This window comes from Staurois parvus, unplaced genomic scaffold (genome assembly GCF_062004578.1).
Source record: "Staurois parvus isolate SC_StPar_1 unplaced genomic scaffold, SC_StPar_1.0 ptg001764l, whole genome shotgun sequence".
NCBI classification, from domain to species: domain Eukaryota; kingdom Metazoa; phylum Chordata; class Amphibia; order Anura; family Ranidae; genus Staurois; species Staurois parvus.
This window is the reverse complement of record NW_028319560.1, coordinates 903,149-915,222: the sequence shown is the minus strand read 5'-3', so window position 1 is coordinate 915,222 and position 12,074 is coordinate 903,149. Positions and strand designations below refer to the sequence as shown.

At 39.2% G+C, this 12,074-nt stretch overlaps 1 long non-coding RNA gene across 1 annotated transcript in view; it reads right to left on the bottom strand.

Annotated features, from left to right (window-relative positions):
- The window catches only part of LOC149434366 (uncharacterized), a 269,939-nt gene extending 266,229 nt beyond the window's left edge, over positions 1-3,710 (bottom strand). The window contains exon 1 of the long non-coding RNA XR_016308760.1: positions 3,597-3,710. This is a non-coding gene — a long non-coding RNA (uncharacterized LOC149434366). The remainder of the gene's footprint in view (positions 1-3,596) is intronic.
- Between the last annotated feature and the right edge of the window lie 8,364 nt (positions 3,711-12,074).

The following is a 12,074-nucleotide window of genomic DNA, read 5'->3' as shown; positions in this document are numbered from 1 at the left end:
TCCCTTACTCTACCCAAATAGAAAAAAAATACTACTTTAATGATTACAAAGCTGCTTTCATTTCTGCCTTTTATATACACCCAGAGTTCAGCTTTAAAGAAATGTAAATCAAAGAAAAAAAAATTAAAAAGCCTGTGGTTGGGAGAAATTTGAAGTGATCCAGGTATAACTTGAGCTGAGAGCTGAGTTTAGGAGTGAGCAAAGTCCTTTTAGCAGTAGTAGTAGTTGCAGGGCTGAGCTCCTCAGGTACAGGCCTGTTAGGGCAGACTGTGGCGTTCCAAAGTGATAGAACTGAACAAAGTCCTTTGCAGTAGCGACAGTTGGACAAGCTCTTCAGAACATCAGCCAGCGTTCTCAGGGATGTTTGTTCTTGGAGTTTTATTGCAGAGCTGGGGACAGGGATGGGGAATTCAGTAGGATACTCCAAGATTAGAACGTTTCACACTGAGGACATCTAGCTGACCTCCTAGTTGAGCACTCTTGAAGTCCTGGCTGATATCAGACTTCTCTTTAATTTACAAGTAACAAGTACCTTAGGGGTGAGCAAAGTCCCTTTAGCAGTAGTAGTAGTTGCAGGTTTGAGCTCCTCAGGTACAGGCCTGTTACGGCAGACTGTGGCAGTCCAAAGTGATAGAACTGAGCAAAGTCCTTTGCAGTAGCGACAGTTGGACAAGCTCTTCAGAACATCAGCCAGTGTTCCCTTTTCTGAGACCCACGCTGACTATCAAGCACCAGAGGGGTAACATCAGTCAGTGTTCTTGGGGATGTTTGTTCTTGGAGTTTTATTGTAGAACTGGGGATAGGGATGGGAATAGTCCAAGATTAGAACGATTCACACTGAGGACATCTAGCTGACCTCCTAGTTGAGCACTAGTGAAGTCCTGGCTGATAGCAGATAGCAGACTTGTCTTTAATTTGCAAGTAACAAGTACCTTAGGGGTGAGCAAAGTCCCTTTAGCAGTAGTAGTAGATACAGGGCTGAGCTCCTCAGGTACTGGCCTGTTACAGCAGACTGTGGCAGTCCAAAGTGATAGAACTGTGCAAAGTCCTTTGCAGTAGCGACAGTTGGACAAGCTCTTCAGAACATCAGCCAGCGTTCTCAGGGATGTTTGTTCTTGGAGTTTTATTGCAGAGCTGGGGACAGGGATGGGGAATTCAGTAGGATACTCCAAGATTAGAACGTTTCACACTGAGGACATCTAGCTGACCTCCTAGTTGAGCACTCTTGAAGTCCTGGCTGATAGCAGACTTCTCTTTAATTTACAAGTAACAAGTACCTTTGGGATGAGCAAAGTCCCTTTAGCAGTAGTAGTAGTTGCAGGGTTGAGCTCCTCAGGTACAGGCCTGTTAGGGCAGACTGTGGCAGTCCAAAGTGATAGAACTGAGCAAAGTCCTTTGCAGTAGCGACAGTTGGACAAGCTCTTCAGACATCAGCCCATGTTCCCTTTTCTCAGACCTACGCTGACTATCAAGCACCACAGGGGTATCAAAGCACACAGAGTCCCCAAGATCTCTCAGGGTCTGTACTCATAAGTCCAAGGACACAATGGCAACCTCCTTCCAATCTTCCAAGCGACTCTTTCCAGTGAAACCAGACAGATCTTTGGCAGAGAGCTCCCCTCAGTCAGCATATTGTAGAACCAGGGTCACTCTTCCTAACTTCAGGCCCTCAGGTTGCCCACCTGAGGTCTGAATGGCAGCAAGAACCAGGCGAGGCAAGCCTACCTCCAGCCTGGCTTGGTGCAATCCTTTCCCAGGAAAGACGCTGAACCCATGTGCTCATAGAACGTAAATACCACTCCCAGCATGCAAAGGGACCACACTCCCCTGCTACTGGATGGGATGTATCTATTTGCCCAGGGGTGGACTGACAACTTATGGGGCCCCCGGGCAATAGGGGATCATGGGGCACCTGTGTCCTTGCCCAAACTCAAAAAAGCCTATGAAAAAGGTACCAGGGGCATCTCATTGGGCCCCCTACTGACCCCGGGCCCTCGGGCAGTGCCCGAGTTTCCAAATGGTCAGTCCGCCCCTGTATTTGCCTAGTTCCCTCCCAGGTTCTAGAAGGTTCTCATAGCTTCCTGAAGGCAGGCAGAACTCAAGTCAAACTCAGCAGCACAAGAGCACCATGAGCAGACCTGACTAATCCATCCCAGCACTCTGTTAAGCAGAAAGCCCAGTTAGATTTTCCTAACAATCTCTCTGTTAAGCAGAGAATCACAGCTATACTCATCCTAACTATACAAATCCTGGCACCTACCTAGGAGGGTGTTACATCTGTGTTATGTAGGATTGCGTTGGGGTATAAAACAATTAACAAGACAACCTGTTGAAAACGAATCTAGCTATCCAAGATAATGGCTGATAAGGATTGGTAGATGATACTCTGTTAAAGAGAGTAAGAGATGGTTCCCTTCTTACTAACAGCATCAGACTGACTACTAATCCTATCAAAAGAACCTTTGATGGGCTTTTGATCATTGTTGGACACCAAAAACTACTTCTGCATAGAAAAACAGTATTATGTAAAATGAGTGAAATACACGATTATTTAGGTTGATCAATTTTGAACACAAGATATACAGCATTCCATGCACAAAAATATTATTTTGTTTGTGTGGGTGGGCTCTTTGAAAGAACTTTGAAAGGACTCTGTACACCCTACAACAACACCACTTATTAGGCCCACTAACCTCCTTTATACCAATCAACTGCGTGGCTGTCAAAGAATCTGTTGAAACCCCCAACAGAGAAACACATTTCTGATTTACAAAAGGAAGATTGGCGCATTCGGTAGCCAAACCTCCAGTAGAAGTCCAATAATGCAATAAAAAATCCAAAAATGTGCAGAAATATCATGCAAAGTCCACAACACACTGGGGTCTGCTTTATCCTAAGAGAGGGAAGGAAAGTGTCATCTACGTGTGGTAAAAGGATATTCCATTTCCTGTATATTGGATTTTCCATTTAGTGTGCTTGCGTTGGGAACTCACATGTTAAAATAAAGGAACTCACTTTTCAGTGAACACCGCTTGGAATCCTCATTCAGCGGAACCTGCAGGACGTGGCTTCCAAGTGATGGAAGTTTCATTTTTTTAACACGTGAGTTGCCAATTTAAGCACAATAAATGGAATCCTTTTACGACACTTAGATGGCGCTTTCCTTCCCTCTCTTTACATTTTTGATTTAAGGTGCCGGAGACACCCTGCAATGGTCTGCGGTCACAAGCGTAGCCTGTAGAACTACGCAACCTCTGTTGGTAACACGAAGGATAGCCTACTGTATCTCCATAATATGTACCTTTTCTTGGCATCTTAGGCTATCCGTAGCTCATCTCGCTTAGAATGTTATTATTTTTGCACTGCAGAAATAACATTTTTCCAATGACGCCTGCTTAGATAGTCAAAAAAGACTCCCGATATGACTGCGCTTACCTCTACAGTCAGTTCCCGTTCACCTCCTTTGAACGTACTTATAAAACCACAGTGGTAGATGGGAGCAACATTCGTGATGTATGGGCAGAGATAAAAAAAAAAAATGTCTTGGGAAGATAGAACCTGCTGGCGGAAAATACGAAGGAAATCGTTTAACCCACCTGGAGAACATACACCAGGCCATCAAGCCTCTGTTAACCATTCACCTGGATGCAACGCCATGGAGGAAGATCGCAGCTAGCCTTAGAGGGACGGACGGCTGACGCCGGAATCAGGCTGCCCAAGTCTGTGTGAGAGTGGGTTGGGGGGTGGGGAATGAATTAGATGGGGGGGGGAAGAATTCGCTGCTGTAAGGATGGTTAGCAATTTTTTTTTTTTTTTTTTTTCATATCCCTACCTATGATGAATGAAAAAAAGAAGTGTTTACAGCTTTTGGGTCATGTGAAGGAGCCTCTAGTGAAGATTATAATATTCAAGGCAAGAGAATGACAGAAGCAGTGAGGGAGAAGCGAAAGGCTTTCTATTATTTGGGACATTGGTGATGCACACAGAGCCAGTCAGAAGATTAAATTAAGTATTATATCTGCTGACCCCATTGCCATGGTTACCGGACAGCAGAAAATATTAATCAAGCCAACCTTTTCAGCAGAAGGTACTAGAAATAAATCTGATAAATATAAAAATATAGGCCTATCGCGCACCTCCGCTGCAGCTGGGGGCTAGGGAACATTTTGATCCCTAATGCTTCATGTTGCTTCAATAAATGCATTCCAGATTCCTCTTGTTTTTTAGAAATACGCATCTTGAGGGATCAGAGAGTCGAGGGAGGGCAGGCATATTTCTTTTTTTTTTTTATTTGCAATGAAATATCAAGTCTGTCTGTTTCTGAGATTATGACGGGTGGTGGGATTCTAACCTCCCAGTGACATGGAGGTCTTTAGAAGAAGTCAAATCCCCCGTCGTCTGATTGTTCACAAGGCTCCTCATTTAGAAATCTCATTTGAAATCTGTATTGTTTTCCTTTCTTGTCGTGGTTTTTTTTTTTACAAAAATACGAAATAAAAATTAGATAACTTTTTATATTTCAATATTTTTATTGAGAAACCAGCAAATTATAACAGAGAACAAGATGGCAAACACAAAGAAAAAGAAGGAGGCCCACCCGCATGGTGGGACAAGATGTAGAATCAGAATCATAACACTTATCGGTATATGAAAAAAAAAAAAAGTAGCATTACAATTCACCCAAAAAGTGTCATAGCCATCAGGACATACTAGTTTCATAAATCAATAAACAATAATTAAACCAAAATGAACCAGAAATAACAGAGAGAAAAAAGAAACAAGAAATTTTGCAACGAATAGAGTAAGAGAAAAAGAGGAAAAGAGAAACGAAAAGTGAGAGAGAAAAAAAAAAAAAAAAAAAGAAACAAGGGGGGGGGGGGGGGGGGGCAGATGCCAGACACTCACGATACAGTGATATAATCAATCCAAGGCTCCCAGGTCCTCTCAAATCTGGACACATCGTCAGTGACAATACTTGTCAGTTTATCATTAACCATTATCCAGTTTAGTTTTTGTTTCACTTTTTCCAACGGGATCAAGGATTGTTAGATAACTTTTTAATATGTTTAGTATTCATGTTCATGCACCCTGAAAGTCCCATCTTCTCTATTGAATATTTGCAGTCTTAAGGGATGTGGTGCAATAATCATATCTGGTCGCGCATTCACCACTTCACTTACTGTTTTTTGAAATAGTCAACATACTACATGCAAACATGACAATACCAAATCTTTGCCTCTTCTGGAAAAAAAAAAAGTAAAAAAACCAGAAAAAAAAACAGCCGGTGGTATATTTTGCAACTTGTGAAAGTCACATTTGTAACTTTTCATTTTAGCTACATATATTCAAATTCTCTAAGATTAAAACAATTGAAAAACGAAAGACCGCACTATTTTCCATTCACTTGGAAAATCCAAAATCCATCTGATAGTCATCTTGTTAAATTATTATTATTCGTGTAAATTATTAATTAAAAAAACAACAGCCACATTACCAAAATCAAAATATTTTGGATGTTCTACGCCATTGCGCTAGATTTTTCTTTACATTTAGCTAAATAAAACCCTTTCCTATCTTCAAGAATGTAATATTCATATATTTCTTACACAGAAACACAACAACTAGAAAAAAAAAAGAAAAATCTAAAGAAAATGTTCATTCAGTCTGGTGTTGCGTTTTAAAGGGCCAATTTCTATGAATTACCCTAAAAAGTAAATATATATATATATATAAAAATATATATATATATTAGATTTTATATATATATATATATATATTAGATTTTATATATATATATATATATATATATATATATATATATATATATTAGATTATATATGTATATATATATATATATATATATATATATATATATATATATATATTATATTGTTACATTTTTTTTTTTTCAATTTTCGAGTTTTGTCAACATCAAAGCGGTGATGGATGCTAGCTTTTTATGCAAAATGTATCTATCAAGAAAGACTTAAAGGGGTAGATTTACTAAAGGCAAATAGACTGTGCACTTTTTAATGTGAATGCACTCTTTGTTTAAAATAAATAATACAGTATTCAAATACTACACTATGGTAACTAGAAAAAAAATATAAAAAAAATGTTCCATCATTCAGTCTGCTGTTGCTTTTCAAAGGGCCAATTTCTACGAATTACCCTAAAAAATAAATAAATAAATACAATTTTATATATATATATATATATATATATATATATATATATATTAGAGTTTTGTAACTTTTTTTGCAATTTTAGAGTTCTGTCATTTTTGTCCAACATCAAAGTGGTGATGGATGATAGTTTTTTATGCAAAATGTATCCATGAAGGAAGACTTAAAGGGGTGGATTTACTAAAGGCAAATAAACTGTGTACTCTGATGCTCCAGAACTTAGCAAATGAGGGGATGTTTCACTTTACAAAGAATACCCAATCACATGTGATCTCCTGAGGAAGTCACGTGGTGTGACGTAACGCGTAGGGTCGGCCGATGACGTCAAGCCGCTATACGGGAAGTTTACGAGCTGGCATCTTGGAATTTCTCTGAGCATATTGAAAGTTTTACAGGCGTTTTCACAGCAGTCCCAGTAGGACACTTTTTAATGTGAGTGAAATCTTTTTCTAAAATAAAGAATACGGTATTCAAATACTACACTATGTTAACTAGAAAAAAATATAAAGAAAATGTTCCATCATTCAGTCTGCTGTTGCTTTTCAAAGGGATAATTTCTAAGAATTACCCTAAAAAATAAATATATATATATATTAGAGTTTTGTAACTTTTTGTTTTGCAATTTTAGAGTTTTGTAATTTTTGTCCAACATCAAAGTGGTGCTGGATGATAGCTTTTTATGCAAAATGTATCTATGAAGGAAGACATAAAGGGGTGGATTTACTAAAAGCAAATAAACTGTGTACTCTGTTGCTCCAGAACTTAGCAAATGAGGGGAAGTTTCACTTTACAAAGAATACCCAATCACATGTGATCTCCTGAGGAAGTCACGTGGTGTGACGTAACGCGTAGGGTGGGCCGATGACGTCAAGCTGCTATACGGGAAGTTTATGAGCCGGCATCTTGGAATTTCTCTGCGCATATTGAAACCAAAAGTTTTACAGGCATTTTCACTGCAGTCCCAGTAGGACACTTTTTAATGCGAGTGAAATCTTTTTCTAAAATAAATAATACAGTATTCTAATACTACACTATATTAACTAGAAAAAAAATATAAAGAAAATGTTCCATCATGCAGTCTGCTGTTGCTTTTCAAAGGGCCTATTTCTACGAATTACCCTAAAAAATAAATAAATAAATAAAATTATATATATATATATAGATATTAGAGTTTTGTAACTTTTTTTGCAATTTTAGAGTTCTGTCATTTTTATGCAAAATGTATCTATGAAGGAAGACATAAAGGGGTGGATTTACTAAAGGCAAATAGACTGTGCACGCTGTTGCTCCAGAACTTAGCAAATGAGGGGAAGTTTCACTTTACAAAGAATACCCAATCACATGTGATCTCCTGAGGAAGTCACGTGGCGTGACGTAACGCGTAGGGTGGGCCGATGACGTCAAGCCGCTATACCAGAAGTTTATTATCCTCCATCTTGGAATTTCTTTGAGCATATTGAAACCAAACGTTTTACAGGCGTTTTCACTGCAGTCAAATACTACACTATGTTAGCTAGAAAAAAATGTAAAGAAAATGTTCCATCATTCAGTCTGCTGTTGCTTTTTAAAGGGCCAATTTCTACAAATTAACATAAAAAATAAATAAATATATATAAATGTATGTATATCTATCTATATATATATATTAGAGTTTTGTAACTTTTTTTATTCAAATACGCTATGTTTAGCATTTTTTTGCATATACGGAGGACATGGTGGATTGGAAGGAGGTGAAGTAATCCGGAGCTGAGTGAGGAGGAGAATGGATTTTGAAAAGCCTCATACCTACTAGTTCAGTGCCAGGGTTAGTGTTTGTTAACCACTTCCCATCCGGTCCATGTACATAAACGGCTAGATGGGAGCAGTGCAGGAGCGTGTGGCCGTTTATAAACGTCCTCGTGCATTCCCTGCCTGTGCGCGCTCACCGATCGCTGTACGGCCAATTAGGCCAATCAGTGATCACATGAAGAGTAGTAAGCAAGATGTCACTTCTGACATCATTGCTGACTACGTGTGAAATCTGTGAATGATCACAGAGGTCACATGGTACAGGCAGGGGCGGGCTGACCATTTGTAAACTCGGGCACTGCCCGAGGGCCCGGGGTCAGTAGGGGGCCCATGAGATGCCCCTGGTAACTTTTTCATAGGCTTTTTTGAGTTTGGGCAAGGACACAGGGGCCCCATGATCCCCTATTGCCCGGGGGCCCCATGAGTTGTCAGTCCGCCCTTGCAGTGGGGGTTATTTACTAAAACTGGGAGGGTGAAAAATCCTGTGCAGCTCTGCATAGAAACCAATCAGCTTCCAGGTTTCATTGTCAAAGAGGTCCTAAAGTCTCAAGGTCTTGAGAGCCTCGATTCTTCAGGGACTATCACTCCTGATTGGCTGAGGCCAATGGCTCCCGCACAGCCAGCAAGCCAATCAGGAGAAGGAGCGGGAGGGGCCAAGCTATATATCTGTGTGTGAATGGACATGCAGAGCTGCAGCTTGGGAGCGTGACTGCTCGGGTGCCCCCATAGCGAGAGGACCCAACAAAAGGAGGAGTTGGGCTGCTCTGTGCAAAACCACTGCATATAGCAGGTACATAGAGACATCTTTGTTACTTTTGAGAACAAAAAAACTAAATTTTAATATCCCTTTAATTGAACAAGCTGAAGTTAGAAGCTGATTGGCTGTCATGCACAGCTGCACCTGATTCTGATTGCTCCAGTCTTAGTAAATCTACCCCAGTGGGGTAGATTTGGTAAAGGCTAATGGACTGTGCACTCTGCACGTGCAGTGGCTCCAGAGCTTAGTAAATGAGGTAAAGCTTCACTTTGCAAAGAATTCCCAATCGTATGCAAGGAAAATATTATTCATTTATTATTTTATTTTATAATAAAAAAAAACTGCATTTTTCTTGCACATGATTGGATGATGGAAGTCAGCAGAGCTTCTCCCTATTTACTTAGCTCTGGAACAACTGCACGTGCAGAGCGAACAGTCTATTTGCCTTTAGTAAACCAACCCCAGTGTTTCAGCAACAGCTTGTAGCCCCATTCGGGTGTAATAGTTGTAATCCCGTTCGGGTTTACATCAATCTTACATTTCAGGAATGATAAAACTCTCCCGATCCATACAAATCCATATCTAGGGGGTACCTGTATATCAAATACAAGTAGTAAAGGACAATTGAAAATTTTCCATCTGCTAAAAGACAAAGAAGGCTGGAAATTCGAGCGGTGTTGGAGCAAAGCACTGGCTTATTCTCACCTATTCTCTTGGCAGAAATATAAAACAAGTATTTGACAAGATTTGTCTGCCTAGTTTCAGGAAAGTGTACAGTTAGTTTACAACAAGGCAAGCCGAAGTCCTTCTATAACAATACTTCAACTTAATGACGCTATTATTTAAAATAAGTTTCCGAGACAAAAAAAAAAGAAAAGGGACTTGTGCTTCATATTGCCTGGAGGTATAAATCCAGCTACATTTTTACAAGAAGTATGTTTGCCAGAAAAGATACATTGAACAGGGTTTTTGGAGAAAAAAAAAAAAAAGAAGCCGTATGATCCCATGACTTAAATGGGAAGAATGAGATCAACTGAACTGTATTGGATCCATAAATTGCACTTTTGACAGCCGGATACGTGATGGCAAGTATGATTTTTAATAACTCCAGTTCATCTCTTTTGCAATATCTTCATATATTCTCAGTTTCCCTTCCCCCCCCTTACCCTCCCGCCTCCAGACTTACTACCATCATTTCTGGATAGAGAAGTCATTAACAGACCCGGGTCTTGGCCGGCTGGGGCCAGCTGTGCCATAGAAATTGCAGGCAGTGACCAAAAGCACTCAGAGAAACAATTGAATTTCCAGCACACCACCATCGTGGCTGATATATTTTTTCAAGGTCATTACCCAAGGCTGGGAAGGTCACATGATTAACGAGTGACAGACCCAATGAGACCCTGTGTGCGTGAGCGTCCTTCTTTTAATTAGAGAGAGGTTGGGAAAAGTAAGGCTTGCAAAACAAATAGAGCAGGCTTCAAGTGCAAGTTCCTGATTAACAGAATATGCAGGAAGGTATGGAAATTGCTTCATCCCTGGCCATGCGGGATCTCCTGCATGGTACGGGTTGGGGAAAGACCTGGCAACCTACCCTGTAAAATGCTAAGAGAATTCATGGAAAAAGTCACTTGGGAGTGACGGTCCATGCAATCGCCAAGGGTCGGATACGACTGAATGGATAGATAGATAGATAGATAGATAGATAGATAGATAATAGATAGATAGATAGATAATAGATAGATAGATAATAGATAGATAGATAATAGATAGATAGATAGATAGATAGATAGATAGATAGATAGATAGATAGATAGATAGATCAATAATAGATAGATAGATAGATAGATCGATAATAGATAGATAGATAGATAGATAGATAGATAGATAGATAGATCGATAATAGATAGATAGATAGATAGATAGATAGATAGATAGATAGATAATAGATAGATAGATAGATAGATAGATAGATAGATAGATTGATAATAGATAGATAGATAGATAGATAGATAGATAGATAGATAGATAGATAATAGATAGATAGATAGATAGATAGATAATAGATAATAGATAGATAGATAATAGATAGATCATAGATAGATAATAGATAGATAGATAGATAGATGGAAATTGCAGGTTCCACAGACATTTTGGTTCGGGCAGCATAGATAATAGATAGATAGATAGATAGATAGATAGATAGATAGATGGATCGATAATAGATAGATAGATAGATAGATAATAGATAGATAGATAGATAGATAGATAGATAATAGATAGATAGATAGATAGATAGATAATAGATAGATCGATAGATAGATAGATGATAGATAGATAGATAATAGATAGATAGATAGATAGATAATAGATAGATAGATAGATAGATAATAGATAGATAGATAGATAGATAGATAGATAGATGGAAATTGCAGGTTCCACAGACATTTTGGTTTGGGCAGCATAGTTACGGGACTCTAGAAATGAAAATGAAATCAGACGGCAAATGAAAAGAACTAACAAAGTTAACCATCCCGTAGGTGGACACATTTCCATAAAGAAACCTTTGAAGACCTAGGGAGCTACAGTATATTTGTAAATGTTCCTTGACTGAAGAATTTTGGTTTATTCAACCAACTGGTGACTTATAAAATCTGTCGTGACAGGTGCATTTTAAGTCGCTGAGCAATAAATCGATAAGCCCGACACATGTATGTGCAAATGAGTCAGCGACCACAGTTGTGTCACTAAGGTAAAGCCATAAGCCGAAGATGTATCAATGCACTCTACACAGTTGCAGTGGCACTACATCCAATAATAACATAACAAACAAAATGGCATACAATAGTAGAGAATCAATGCATAAATCAAATTCAAGGCATTATTAGAACACTAATGATCCTAACCAGGCCCAAAGTCTTTGAAGGCACTGATAATCCTAACAAAACCTGGATGTATCTGCCACCCAGAGAGAAGGCCCCCAGCTGCTACTACACTGCCTCGGGACAAAGATCCACCTATGTACTCCCAGCTACAACCCAATAAAGACAATGTTACTAACATAACCTTACTGTTGGGAAGGGACACCCATACTGAAGATGGGCCCAACCCATAATCCTCCAAAATGTTAATAAAACACCACCTTCAAAGACCCAAACTCTTGCCTGCTGCCATGACATGGCCATAGCACCCCTTTATTTTAACATAGCAAACAAAATGGCGTATAATATTAGAGAATCAATGCAGAAAATATATTCAATGTTTTAACAGAACAGTAAAAGGAACCAGGCTCAAGGTCTTTGAAGACACTGATAATCCTAACAAAACCTGGATGTATCTGTCACCCA